We start from the raw sequence: 15,634 nt of genomic DNA on the forward strand, positions 1-15,634 counted from the left end.
TTATATTCAGCTAAATTTGAATACAATACATTGGGCCAAATAATATTTTTGTTGTTGTGGTGAACGATAACAATGAGGAAAACATCTAGTAAGGGACGCGGACGTGGACATGGTCGTGGTGGTGTTAGTGGACCCTCTGGTGCTGGGAGAGGACGTGGCCGTTCTGCCACATCCACACTTCCTAGTGTACCAACTACCTCAGGTCCCAGTAGCCGCCAGAATTTACAGCGATATATGGTGGGGCCCAATGCCGTTCTAAGGATGGTAAGGCCTGAGCAGGTACAGGCATTAGTCAATTGGGCGGCCGACAGTGGATCCAGCACGTTCACATTATCTCCCACCCAGTCTTCTGCAGAAAGCGCACAGATGGCGCCTGAAAACCAACCCCATCAGTCTGTCACATCACCCCCATGCATATCAGGGAAACTGTCTGAGCCTCAAGTTATGCAGCAGTCTCTTATGCTGTTTGAAGACTCTGCTGGCAGGGTTTCCCAAGGGCATCCACCTAGCCCTTCCCCAGCGGTGGAAGAGATAGAATGCACTGACGCACAACCACTTATGTTTCCTGATGATGAGGACATGGGAATACCACCTTAGCAAGTCTCTGATGATGACGAAACACAGGTGCCAACTGCTGCGTCTTTCTGCAGTGTGCAGACTGAACAGGAGGTCAGGGATCAAGACTGGGTGGAAGACGATGCAGGGGACGATGAGGTCCTAGACCCCACATGGAATGAAGGTCGTGCCACTGACTTTCACAGTTCGGAGGAAGAGGCAGTGGTGAGACCGAGCCAACAGCGTAGCAAAAGAGGGAGCAGTGGGCAAAAGCAGAACGCCCGCCGCCAAGAGACTCCGCCTGCTACTGACCGCCGCCGTCTTGGACCGAGCACCCCAAAGGCAGCGTCAAGGAGTTCCCTGGCATGGCACTTCTTCAAACAATGTGCTGACGACAAGACCCGAGTGGTTTGCACGCTGTGCCATCAGAGCCTGAAGCGAGGCATTAACGTTCTGAACCTTAGCACAACCTGCATGACCAGGCACCTGCATGCAAAGCATGAACTGCAGTGGAGTAAACACCTTAAAAACAAGGAAGTCGCTCAGGCTCCCCCTGCTACCTCTTCTGCTGCTGCCGCCTCGGCCTCTTCTGCTGCTGCCGCCTCGGCCTCTTCCTCCGCCTCTGGAGGAACGTTGGCACCTGCCGCCCAGCAAACAGGGGATGTACCACCAACACCACCACCACCTCCGTCACCAAGCGTCTCAACCATGTCACACGGCAGCGTTCAGCTCTCCATCTCACAAACATTTGAGAGAAAGCGTAAATTCCCACCTAGCCACCCTCGATCCCTGGCCCTGAATGCCAGCATTTCTAAACTACTGGCCTATGAAATGCTGTCATTTAGGCTGGTGGACACAGACAGCTTCAAACAGCTCAGCTTGCTGTCCCACAGTATGTTGTTCCCAGCCGCCACTACTTCTCCAAGAGAGCCGTGCCTTCCCTGCACAACCAAGTATCCGATAAAATCAAGTGTTCACTGCGCAACGCCATCTGTAGCAAGGTCCACCTAACCACAGATACGTGGACCAGTAAGCACGGCCAGGGACGCTATATCTCCCTAACTGCACACTGGGTAAATGTAGTGGCAGCTGGGCCCCAGGCGGAGAGCTGTTTGGCGCACGTCCTTCCGCCGCCAAGGATCGCAGGGCAACATTCTTTGCCTCCTGTTGCCACCTCCTCCTTCTCGGCTTCCTCCTCCTCTTCTTCCACCTGCTCATCCAGTCAGCCACACACCTTCACCACCAACTTCAGCACAGCCCGGGGTAAACGTCAGCAGGCCATTCTGAAACTCATATGTTTGGGGGACAGGCCCCACACCGCACAGGAGTTGTGGCGGGGTATAGAACAACAGACCGACGAGTGGTTGCTGCCGGTGAGCCTCAAGCCCGGCCTGGTAGTGTGCGAAAATGGGCGAAATCTCGTTGCAGCTCTGGGACTAGCCAATTTGACGCACATCCCTTGCCTGGCGCATGTGCTGAATTTGGTGGTGCAGAAGTTCATTCACAACTACCCCGACATGTCAGAGCTGCTGCATAAAGTGCGGGCCGTCTGTTCGCGCTTCCGGCGTTCACATCCTGCCGCTGCTCGCCTGTCTGTGCTACAGCGTAAATTCGGCCTTCCCGCTCACCGCCTCATATGCGACGTGCCCACCAGGTGGAACTCCACCTTGCACATGCTGGACAGACTGTGCGAGCAGCAGCAGGCCATAGTGGAGTTTCAGCTGCAGCACGCACGGGTCAGTCGCACTGCGGAACAGCACCACTTCACCACCAATGACTGGGCCTCCATGCGAGACCTGTGTGCCCTGTTGCGCTGTTTCGAGTACTCCACCAACATGGCCAGTGGCGATGACGCCAGTTATCAGCGTTACAATACCACTTCTATGTCTCCTTGAGAAAACACTTAGGGCGATGATGGAAGAGGAGGTGGCCCAGGAGGAGGAGGAGGAGGAGGAAGAGGGGTCATTTTTAGCACTTTCAGGCCAGTCTCTTCGAAGTGACTCAGAGGGAGGTTTTTTGCAACAGCAGAGGCCAGGTACAAATGTGGCCAGCCAGGGCCCACTACTGGAGGACGAGGAGGACGAGGATGAGGAGGAGGTGGAGGAGGATGAGGATGAAGCATGGTCACAGCGGGGTGGCACCCAACGCAGCTCGGGCCCATCACTGGTGCGTGGCTGGGGGGAAAGGCAGGACGATGACGATACGCCTCCCACAGAGGACAGCTTGTCCTTACCCCTGGGCAGCCTGGCACACATGAGCGACTACATGCTGCAGTGCCTGCGCAACGACAGCAGAGTTGCCCACATTTTAACGTGTGCGGACTACTGGGTTGCCACCCTGCTGGATCCACGGTACAAAGACAATGTGCCCACCTTACTTCCTGCACTGGAGCGTGATAGGAAGATGCGCGAGTACAAGCGCACGTTGGTAGACGCGCTACTTAGAGCATTCCCAAATGTCACAGGGGAACAAGTGGAAGCCCAAGGCCAAGGCAGAGGAGGAGCAAGAGGTCGCCAAGGCAGCTGTGTCACGGCCAGCTCCTCTGAGGGCAGGGTTAGCATGGCAGAGATGTGGAAAAGTTTTGTCAACACGCCACAGCTAACTGCACCACCACCTGATACGCAACGTGTTAGCAGGAGGCAACATTTCACTAACATGGTGGAACAGTACGTGTGCACACCCCTCCACGTACTGACTGATGGTTCGGCCCCATTCAACTTCTGGGTCTCTAAATTGTCCACGTGGCCAGAGCTAGCCTTTTATGCCTTGGAGGTGCTGACCTGCCCGGCGGCCAGCGTTTTGTCTGAACGTGTATTCAGCACGGCAGGGGGCGTCATTACAGACAAACGCAGCCGTCCTGTCTACAGCCAATGTGGACAAGCTGACGTTCATAAAAATGAACCAGGCATGGATCCCACAGGACCTGTCCGTCCCTTGTCCAGATTAGACATTAACTACCTCCCCTTAACCATATTTTATTGTACTCCAGGGCACTTCCTCATTCAATCCTATTTTTATTTTCATTTTACCATTATATTGCGAGGCTACCCAAAGTTGAATGAAACTCTCCTCTGTCTGGGTGCCGGGGCCTAAATATATGCCAATGGACTGTTCCAATGTTGGGTGACGTGAAGCCTGATTCTCTGCTATGACATGCAGACTAATTCTCTGCTGACATGAAGCCAGATTCTCTGTTACGGGACCTCTCTCCTCTGCCTGGGTGCTGGGCCTAAATATCTGACAATGGACTGTTGCAGTGGTGGCTGACGTGAAGCCTGATTTTCTGCTATGACATGCAGACTAATTCTCTGCTGACATGAAGCCAGATCCTCTGTTACGGGACCTCTCTCCTCTGCCTGGGTGCTGGGCCTAAATATCTGACAATTGACTGTTGCATTGGTGGCTGACGTGAAGCCTGATTCTCTGCTATGAAATGAAGACTGATTCTCTGCTGACATGAAGCCAGATTGTCTGTTACGGGACCTCTCTCCTCTGCCTGGGTGCTGGGCCTAAATTTATGAAAATGGACTGTTGCAGTGGTGGGTGACGTGAAGCCTGATTCTCTGCTATGATATTAAGACTGATTCTCTGCTGACATGAAGCCAGATTGTCTGTTACGGGACCTCTCTCCTCTGCCTGGGTGCTGGGCCTAAATATCTGACTATGGACTGTTGCATTGGTGGCTGACGTGAAGCCTGATTCTCTGCTATGATATGAAGACTGATTTTCTGCTGACATGAAGCCAGATTGTCTGTTACGGGACCTCTCTCCTCTGCCTGGGTGCTGGGCCTAAATATCTGACAATGGACTGTTGCAGTGGTGGCTGACGTGAAGCCTGATTTTCTGCTATGACAAGCAGACTAATTCTCTGCTGACATGAAGCCAGATCCTCTGTTACGGGACCTCTCTCCTCTGCCTGGGTGCTGGGCCTAAATATATGCCAATGGACTGTTGCACTGGTAGCTGACGTGAAGCCTGATTCTCTGCTATGACATGCAGACTAATTCTCTGCTGACATGAAGCCAGATTCTCTGTTACGGGACCTCTCTCCTCTGCCTGGGTGCTGGGCCTAAATATCTGAAAATGGACTGTTGCAGTGGTGGCTGACGTGAAGCCTGATTTTCTGCTATGACATGCAGACTAATTCTCTGCTGACATGAAGCCAGATCCTCTGTTACGGGACCTCTCTCCTCTGCCTGGGTGCTGGGCCTAAATATCTGACAATGGACTGTTGCAGTGGTGGCTGACGTGAAGCCTGATTTTCTGCTATGACATGCAGACTAATTCTCTGCTGACATGAAGCCAGATCCTCTGTTACGGGACCTCTCTCCTCTGCCTGGGTGCTGGGCCTAAATATCTGACAATGGACTGTTGCAGTGGTGGCTGACGTGAAGCCTGATTTTCTGCTATGACATGCAGACTAATTCTCTGCTGACATGAAGCCAGATTGTCTGTTACGGGACCTCTCTCCTCTGCCTGGGTGCTGGGCCTAAATTTATGAAAATGGATTGTTGCAGTGGTGGGTGACGTGAAGCCTGATTCTCTGCTATGATATGAAGACTGATTCTCTGCTGACATGAAGCCAGATTGTCTGTTACGGGACCTCTCTCCTCTGCCTGGGTGCTGGGCCTAAATATCTGACAATGGACTGTTGCATTGGTGGCTGACGTGAAGCCTGATTCTCTGCTATGATATGAAGACTGATTCTCTGCTGACATGAAGCCAGATTGTCTGTTACGGGACCTCTCTCCTCTGCCTGGGTGCTGGGCCTAAATATCTGACAATGGACTGTTGCATTGGTGGCTGACGTGAAGCCTGATTCTCTGCTATGATATGAAGACTGATTCTCTGCTGACATGAAGCCAGATTGTCTGTTACGGGACCTCTCTCCTCTGCCTGGGTGCTGGGCCTAAATTTATGAAAATGGACTGTTGCAGTGGTGGGTGACGTGAAGCCTGATTCTCTGCTATGATATGAAAACTGATTCTCTGCTGACATGAAGCCAGATTGTCTGTTACGGGACCTCTCTCCTCTGCCTGGGTGCTGGGCCTAAATTTATGAAAATGGACTGTTGCAGTGGTGGGTGACGTGAAGCCTGATTCTCTGCTATGATATGAAGACTGATTCTCTGCTGACATGAAGCCAGATTGTCTGTTACGGGACCTATCTCCTCTGGCTGGGTGCTGGGCCTAAATATCTGACAATGGACTGTTGCATTGGTGGCTGACGTGAAGCCTGATTGTCTGTTACGGGACCTCTCTCCTCTGCGTGGGTGCTGGGCCTAAATATCTGACAATGGACTGTTGCATTGGTGGCTGACGTGAAGCCTGATTCTCTGCTATGATATGAAGACTGATTCTCTGCTGACATGAAGCCAGATTGTCTGTTACGGGACCTCTCTCCTCTGCCTGGGTGCTGGGCCTAAATATCTGACAATGGACTGTTGCATTGGTGGCTGACGTGAAGCCTGATTCTCTGCTATGATATGAAGACTGATTCTCTGCTGACATGAAGCCAGATTGTCTGTTACGGGACCTCTCTCCTCTGCCTGGGTGCTGGGCCTAAATTTATGAAAATGGACTGTTGCAGTGGTGGGTGACGTGAAGCCTGATTCTCTGCTATGATATGAAAACTGATTCTCTGCTGACATGAAGCCAGATTGTCTGTTACGGGACCTCTCTCCTCTGCCTGGGTGCTGGGCCTAAATTTATGAAAATGGACTGTTGCAGTGGTGGGTGACGTGAAGCCTGATTCTCTGCTATGATATGAAGACTGATTCTCTGCTGACATGAAGCCAGATTGTCTGTTACGGGACCTATCTCCTCTGGCTGGGTGCTGGGCCTAAATATCTGACAATGGACTGTTGCATTGGTGGCTGACGTGAAGCCTGATTGTCTGTTACGGGACCTCTCTCCTCTGCGTGGGTGCTGGGCCTAAATATCTGACAATGGACTGTTGCATTGGTGGCTGACGTGAAGCCTGATTCTCTGCTATGATATGAAGACTGATTCTCTGCTGACATGAAGCCAGATTGTCTGTTACGGGACCTCTCTCCTCTGCCTGGGTGCTGGGCCTAAATATCTGACAATGGACTGTTGCATTGGTGGCTGACGTGAAGCCTGATTCTCTGCTATGATATGAAGACTGATTCTCTGCTGACATGAAGCCAGATTGTCTGTTACGGGACCTCTCTCCTCTGCCTGGGTGCTGGGCCTAAATATCTGACAATGGACTGTTGCAGTGGTGGGTGACGTGAAGCCTGATTCTCTGCTATGATATGAAGACTGATTCTCTGCTGACATGAAGCCAGATTGTCTGTTACGGGACCTCTCTCCTCTGCCTGGGTGCTGGGCCTAAATATCTGACAATGGACTGTTGCATTGGTGGCTGACGTGAAGCCTGATTCTCTGCTATGATATGAAGACTGATTCTCTGCTGACATGAAGCCAGATTGTCTGTTACGGGACCTCTCTCCTCTGCCTGGGTTCTGGGCCTAAATATCTGACAATGGACTGTTGCATTGGTGGCTGACGTGAAGCCTGATTCTCTGCTATGATATGAAGACTGATTCTCTGCTGACATGAAGCCAGATTGTCTGTTACGGGACCTCTCTCCTCTGCCTGGGTGCTGGGCCTAAATATCTGACAATGGACTGTTGCAGTGGTGGGTGACGTGAAGCCTGATTCTCTGCTATGATATGAAGACTGATTCTCTACTGACATGAAGCCAGATTGTCTGTTACGGGACCTCTCTCCTCTGCCTGGGTGCTGGGCCTAAATATCTGACAATGGACTGTTGCATTGGTGGCTGACGTGAAGCTTGATTCTCTGCTATGATATGAAGACTGATTCTCTGCTGACATGAAGCCAGATTGTCTGTTACGGGACCTCTCTCCTCTGCCTGGGTGCTGGGCCTAAATATCTGACAATGGACTGTTGCATTGGTGGCTGACGTGAAGCCTGATTCTCTGCTATGATATGAAGACTGATTCTCTGCTGACATGAAGCCAGATTGTCTGTTACGGGACCTCTCTCCTCTGCCTGGGTGCTGGGCCTAAATATCTGACAATGGACTGTTGCAGTGGTGGGTGACGTGAAGCCTGATTCTCTGCTATGATATGAAGCCAGATTGTCTGTTACGGGACCTCTCTCCTCTGCCTGGGTGCTGGGCCTAAATATCTGACAATGGACTGTTGCATTGGTGGCTGACGTGAAGCCTGATTCTCTGCTATGATATGAAGACTGATTCTCTGCTGACATGAAGCCAGATTGTCTGTTACGGGACCTCTCTCCTCTGCCTGGGTGCTGGGCCTAAATATCTGACAATGGACTGTTGCATTGGTGGCTGACGTGAAGCCTGATTCTGTGCTATGATATGAAGACTGATTCTCTGCTGACATGAAGCCAGATTGTCTGTTACGGGACCTCTCTCCTCTGCCTGGGTGCTGGGCCTAAATATCTCTCAATGGACTGTTGCATTGGTGGCTGACGTGAAGCCTGATTCTCTGCTATGATATGAAGACTGATTCTCTGCTGATATGAAGCCAGATTGTCTGTTACGGGACCTCTCTCCTCTGCCTGGGTGCTGGGCCTAAATATCTGACAATGGACTGTTGCATTGGTGGCTGACGTGAAGCCTGATTCTCTGCTATGATATGAAAACTGATTCTCTGCTGACATGAAGCCAGATTGTCTGTTACGGGACCTCTCTCCTCTGCCTGGGTGCTGGGCCTAAATTTATGAAAATGGACTGTTGCATTGGTGGCTGACGTGAAGCCTGATTGTCTGTTACGGGACCTCTCTCCTCTGCGTGGGTGCTGGGCCTAAATATCTGACAATGGACTGTTGCATTGGTGGCTGACGTGAAGCCTGATTCTCTGCTATGATATGAAGACTGATTCTCTGCTGACATGAAGCCAGATTGTCTGTTACGGGACCTCTCTCCTCTGCCTGGGTGCTGGGCCTAAATATCTGACAATGGACTGTTGCAGTGGTGGGTGACGTGAAGCCTGATTCTCTGCTATGATATGAAGCCAGATTGTCTGTTACGGGACCTCTCTCCTCTGCCTGGGTGCTGGGCCTAAATATCTGACAATGGACTGTTGCATTGGTGGCTGACGTGAAGCCTGATTCTCTGCTATAATATGAAGACTGATTCTCTGCTGACATGAAGCCAGATTGTCTGTTACGGGACCTCTCTCCTCTGCCTGGGTGCTGGGCCTAAATATCTGACAATGGACTGTTGCATTGGTGGCTGACGTGAAGCCTGATTCTCTGCTATGATATGAAGACTGATTCTCTGCTGACATGAAGCCAGATTGTCTGTTACGGGACCTCTCTCCTCTGCCTGGGTGCTGGGCCTAAATATCTGACAATGGACTGTTGCAGTGGTGGGTGACGTGAAGCCTGATTCTCTGCTATGATATGAAGACTGATTCTCTGCTGACATGAAGCCAGATTGTCTGTTACGGGACCTCTCTCCTCTGCCTGGGTGCTGGGCCTAAATATCTGACAATGGACTGTTGCATTGGTGGCTGATGTGAAGCTTGATTCTCTGCTATGATATGAAGACTGATTCTCTGCTGACATGAAGCCAGATTGTCTGTTACGGGACCTCTCTCCTCTGCCTGGGTGCTGGGCCTAAATATCTGACAATGGACTGTTGCATTGGTGGCTGACGTGAAGCCTGATTCTCTGCTATGATATGAAGACTGATTCTCTGCTGACATGAAGCCAGATTGTCTGTTACGGGACCTCTCTCCTCTGCCTGGGTTCTGGGCCTAAATATCTGACAATGGACTGTTGCATTGGTGGCTGACGTGAAGCCTGATTCTCTGCTATGATATGAAGACTGATTCTCTGCTGACATGAAGCCAGATTGTCTGTTACGGGACCTCTCTCCTCTGCCTGGGTGCTGGGCCTAAATATCTGACAATGGACTGTTGCATTGGTGGCTGACGTGAAGCCTGATTCTCTGCTGACATGAAGCCAGATTGTCTGTTACGGGACCTCTCTCCTCTGCCTGGGTGCTGGGCCTAAATATCTGACAATGGACTGTTGCAGTGGTGGGTGACGTGAAGCCTGATTCTCTGCTATGATATGAAGACTGATTCTCTACTGACATGAAGCCAGATTGTCTGTTACGGGACCTCTCTCCTCTGCCTGGGTGCTGGGCCTAAATATCTGACAATGGACTGTTGCATTGGTGGCTGACGTGAAGCTTGATTCTCTGCTATGATATGAAGACTGATTCTCTGCTGACATGAAGCCAGATTGTCTGTTACGGGACCTCTCTCCTCTGCCTGGGTGCTGGGCCTAAATATCTGACAATGGACTGTTGCATTGGTGGCTGACGTGAAGCCTGATTCTCTGCTATGATATGAAGACTGATTCTCTGCTGACATGAAGCCAGATTGTCTGTTACGGGACCTCTCTCCTCTGCCTGGGTTCTGGGCCTAAATATCTGACAATGGACTGTTGCATTGGTGGCTGACGTGAAGCCTGATTCTCTGCTATGATATGAAGACTGATTCTCTGCTGACATGAAGCCAGATTGTCTGTTACGGGACCTCTCTCCTCTGCCTGGGTGCTGGGCCTAAATATCTGACAATGGACTGTTGCAGTGGTGGGTGACGTGAAGCCTGATTCTCTGCTATGATATGAAGCCAGATTGTCTGTTACGGGACCTCTCTCCTCTGCCTGGGTGCTGGGCCTAAATATCTGACAATGGACTGTTGCATTGGTGGCTGACGTGAAGCCTGATTCTCTGCTATGATATGAAGACTGATTCTCTGCTGACATGAAGCCAGATTGTCTGTTACGGGACCTCTCTCCTCTGCCTGGGTGCTGGGCCTAAATATCTGACAATGGACTGTTGCATTGGTGGCTGACGTGAAGCCTGATTCTCTGCTATGATATGAAGACTGATTCTCTGCTGACATGAAGCCAGATTGTCTGTTACGGGACCTCTCTCCTCTGCCTGGGTGCTGGGCCTAAATATCTGACAATGGACTGTTGCATTGGTGGCTGACGTGAAGCCTGATTCTCTGCTATGATATGAAGACTGATTCTCTGCTGATATGAAGCCAGATTGTCTGTTACGGGACCTCTCTCCTCTGCCTGGGTGCTGGGCCTAAATATCTGACAATGGACTGTTGCATTGGTGGCTGACGTGAAGCCTGATTCTCTGCTATGATATGAAAACTGATTCTCTGCTGACATGAAGCCAGATTGTCTGTTACGGGACCTCTCTCCTCTGCCTGGGTGCTGGGCCTAAATTTATGAAAATGGACTGTTGCAGTGGTGGGTGACGTGAAGACTGATTCTCTGCTGACATGAAGCCAGATTGTCTGTTACGGGACCTCTCTCCTCTGCCTGGGTGCTGGGCCTAAATATCTGACAATGGACTGTTGCATTGGTGGCTGACGTGAAGCCTGATTCTCTGCTATGACATGAAGCCAGATTGTCTGTTACAGGACCTCTCTCCTCTGCCTGGGTGCTGGGCCTAAATATCTGACAATGGACTGTTGCAGTGGTGGGTGACGTGAAGCCTGATTCTCTGCTATGATATGAAGACTGATTCTCTGCTGACATGAAGCCAGATTGTCTGTTACGGGACCTCTCTCCTCTGCCTGGGTGCTGGGCCTAAATTTATGAAAATGGACTGTTACAGTGGTGGGTGACGTGAAGCCTGATTCTCTGCTATGATATGAAGACTGATTCTCTGCTGACATGAAGCCAGATTGTCTGTTACGGGACCTCTCTCCTCTGCCTGGGTGCTGGGCCTAAATATCTGACAATGGACTGTTGCATTGGTGGCTGACGTGAAGCCTGATTCTCTGCTATGATATGAAGACTGATTCTCTGCTGACATGAAGCCAGATTGTCTGTTACGGGACCTCTCTCCTCTGCCTGGGTGCTGGGCCTAAATTTATGAAAATGGACTGTTGCAGTGGTGGGTGACGTGAAGCCTGATTCTCTGCTGACATGAAGCCAGATTGTCTGTTACGGGACCTCTCTCCTCTGCCTGGGTGCTGGGCCTAAATATCTGACAATGGACTGTTGCATTGGTGGCTGACGTGAAGCCTGATTCTCTGCTATGATATGAAGACTGATTCTCTGCTGACATGAAGCCAGATTGTCTGTTACGGGACCTCTCTCCTCTGCCTGGGTGCTGGGCCTAAATATCTGACAATGGACTGTTGCAGTGGTGGGTGACGTGAAGCCTGATTCTCTGCTATGATATGAAGCCAGATTGTCTGTTACGGGACCTCTCTCCTCTGCCTGGGTGCTGGGCCTAAATATCTGACAATGGACTGTTGCATTGGTGGCTGACGTGAAGCCTGATTCTCTGCTATGATATGAAGACTGATTCTCTGCTGACATGAAGCCAGATTGTCTGTTACGGGACCTCTCTCCTCTGCCTGGGTGCTGGGCCTAAATTTATGAAAATGGACTGTTGCAGTGGTTGGTGACGTGAAGCCTGATTCTCTGCTATGATATGAAGACTGATTCTCTGCTGACATGAAGCCAGATTGTCTGTTACGGGACCTCTCTCCTCTGCCTGGGTGCTGGGCCTAAATATCTGACAATGGACTGTTGCATTGGTGGCATACGTGAAGCCTGATTCTCTGCTATGATATGAAGACTGATTCTCTGCTGACATGAAGCCAGATTGTCTGTTACGGGACCTCTCTCCTCTGCCTGGGTGCTGGGCCTAAATATCTGACAATGGACTGTTGCAGTGGTGGGTGACGTGAAGCCTGATTCTCTGCTATGATATGAAGACTGATTCTCTGCTGACATGAAGCCAGATTGTCTGTTACGGGACCTCTCTCCTCTGCCTGGGTGCTGGGCCTAAATATCTGACAATGGACTGTTGCATTGGTGGCTGACGTGAAGCCTGATTCTCTGCTATGATATGAAGACTGATTCTCTGCTGACATGAAGCCAGATTGTCTGTTACGGGACCTCTCTCCTCTGCCTGGGTGCTGGGCCTAAATTTATAAAAATGGACTGTTGCAGTGGTGGGTGACGTGAAGCCTGATTCTCTGCTGACATGAAGTCAGATTGTCTGTTACGGGACCTCTCTCCTCTGCCTGGGTGCTGGGCCTAAATATCTGACAATGGACTGTTGCATTGGTGGCTGACGTGAAGCCTGATTCTCTGCTATGACATGAAGCCAGATTGTCTGTTACGGGACCTCTCTCCTCTGCCTGGGTGCTGGGCCTAAATATCTGAGAATGGACTGTTCCAGTGGTGGGTGACGTGAAGCCAGATTCTCTGCTATGGGACCTCTCTCCAATTGATTTTGGTTAATTTTTATTTATTTAATTTTTATTTTTATTCATTTCCCTATCCACATTTGTTTGCAGGGGATTTACCTACATGTTGCTGCCTTTTGCAGCCCTCTAGCCCTTTCCTGGGCTGTTTTACAGCCTTTTTAGTGCCGAAAAGTTTGGGTCCCCATTGACTTCAATGGGGTTCGGGTTCGGGACGAAGTTCGGATCGGGTTCGGATCCCGAACCCGAACATTTTCGGGAAGTTCGGCCTGAACTTCTCGAACCCGAACATCCAGGTGTCCGCTCAACTCTAGTTAAGAGTGCTGCTGCACTATGGTTTTTCACTAAAAAATCATGCAATTTGTAGAAGCATTCATTGTGGGTGACGTTTTTTTATTTACACAAAGTTTTTAACGTTTTTTTTTTTTTTTAGACGTTTAACTTTTTCTTGTAGAGAAGTCTATGGGGAAATGCCTGAAAAGACTAATGCCGCATTCACACAAACATTGTTTGGGTCTGCATCCGAGCCGCATTTTCTCTTCAATGGGTTGAATCCATTGCTCCGTTCCGTGGCCCTGCAAACCGCCAAAAAAAAATAGAAGATGCCCTTTTCTTGTCTGTTATGCATGGACAAGGCCTGTTCTGTTCCGAAAATTACGAAAAGCATATGGGTGGCATCCATGTTTTGCGGATTCACAATTTGCGGACCGCAAAACACGGTGTGGTCGTGTGCATGAGGCTTTATTGTGGTGTGATTGGAATACCGACAAGGGACAAAAAAATAAATAAAATTATCATAAAATGCCTTTTAATGCTGGATGCAGGATTTTTCACTGCAGAAAATACAGTGGGGAAAATGCATTATGCAAAAAAATATGAATAAATGAATTATGCAAAAAATAAGGGCGGCAATACAGTGGATAACTCCCAGATCTTCAAGCCAGGTACATTCTACATGACATTTTGGCTGTTCTTGAACCAAAGCGTTGCATGTTCACATGTCGTGGTAAATACAACAGTAGAGTTTCTTGCATCTTCAAACTGAAGTCTGTGTGCTGCTGACACTTTAGAAATTATCTACGTAACAAAGCCAGTCACCATGCCCACACAGTGATAATGCCTATATTAGTATCACAGTATTTCCAGAGTATCGCCACAATACTACACTTGCAATAAAAACACACATTGTGGACACTGTTCTGCTGCCATGTATTCGGATAGTCTTTTTCAGACCCTTTCACTTTTGTCACATTTTGTTATTTTGCAGCCCTGTGCTAAAATAAGAAAAAGAGCAATCAAACTTTAAGGCCTCTTTCACACAAGCGTGACGGATTGGCTCCGGATGCGTTCAGGGTGCTATTGTGTTCAGTTGTTCAGTTCTTTCAGCTTGGGTGAAATGCGCTTTGATTCTTTTTTCACGCGCGTGATAAAAAACTGAAGGTTTACAAACAGCATCTCTTAGCAACCATCGGTGAAAAACGCACTGCATCCGCACTTGCTTGCGGATGCAATGCATTTTTCACTGAAGACCCATTCACTTCTATGGGGCTGCGTGAAAAACACAGAATATAGAACATACTGCGGTTTTCACGCAACACAGAACTAATGAGTGAAATAAAACACTAATTTACACAGACCCATTGAAATGAATGGGTCAGGATCCAGTGCGGGTGCTATGCATTCACGTCACGCATTGCACCCGCGCGGAAAACTCGCTCATCTGAAAGGGGCCTAAAGAAGATCTTTCCCCACTCTTAACATGCCGGTTTTAATAGCTTCATGCATTCCCCATGTAATAGCAATTCTGGAACATCTGTTCTTATGCCTCTATGTTGTGCCATTCCTCTATTATTTCAACTAGAAGTTATGACTGAATTTCTAGCAGTCTGCAGTAAGGGTACAGAGGGGAGGTAACCAGTTTGGGGTGTTTACCTGCACAGACTCACTCTATCCAGTCACTGCTGCCATTTTCAGACTGTGCAGGTACTTGTTATCACCCCTTTGTACCATTACTGCAGACTGCTAACAATTCATTCATAACTTCTATTAGAAATAATACAGGAATGGCACAACATGGAGCCATAAGAATAGATGCTCCAGAATTGTTATTACATGGGGAATGCATGTGGCTATTAAAACAAGCATGTCTTTGAAATATTTGGCAGTTTATTGAAAAGACAAAAACGAAACTCTTGCTTTGACATAAGTATTCAAAACCTTTACTCAGGACTTAGTTGAAGCCCCTTTGGCAGTGATTACATCCTCTAGTCTTCTTGGACATGATGTCGCAAGGTTTGCACACCTGGATTTGCAGATTTTCTGCCAGTTTTCACTGCAAATCCTCTCCAGGTTTGTCAGGTTGAATGGAGAAATTTTCAGTTCTCTCAGTTGGGTTCCAGTCAGGACTTTCACAGGCAATTAAAGGACATTCACTGAGTTGTCCCTAAACCACTCCTCTGTTGTCTGGCAGTTTGCTTAGGGACTGTTTGTCTTGTTGGAGGGTAAAACTTAAAATGTACCTAAACCTAAACCTGTACCAGGTCTAAAGTTGTGTGCGTGACGTGGCCGAGCCCGCGGGCCCGTCTCACTGATCATTTACTACGTCTGTTTTAAAAGAAGAAAATGGTCTAAGGCCTCATGCACACGGCCGTTGTTTTGGTCCGCATCCAAGCCACCGTTTTGGCGGTTCGGATGCGGACCCATTCACTTCAATTGGGCCGCAAAAGATGCGGACAGCACTCCGTGCTCCGTTCCGTGGCCCCGCAAAAAAATATTACATGTCCTATTCTTGTCCACAAA

The sequence above is a fragment of the Bufo gargarizans genome, chromosome 4, assembly GCF_014858855.1.
Source record: "Bufo gargarizans isolate SCDJY-AF-19 chromosome 4, ASM1485885v1, whole genome shotgun sequence".
Classification (NCBI taxonomy): domain Eukaryota; kingdom Metazoa; phylum Chordata; class Amphibia; order Anura; family Bufonidae; genus Bufo; species Bufo gargarizans.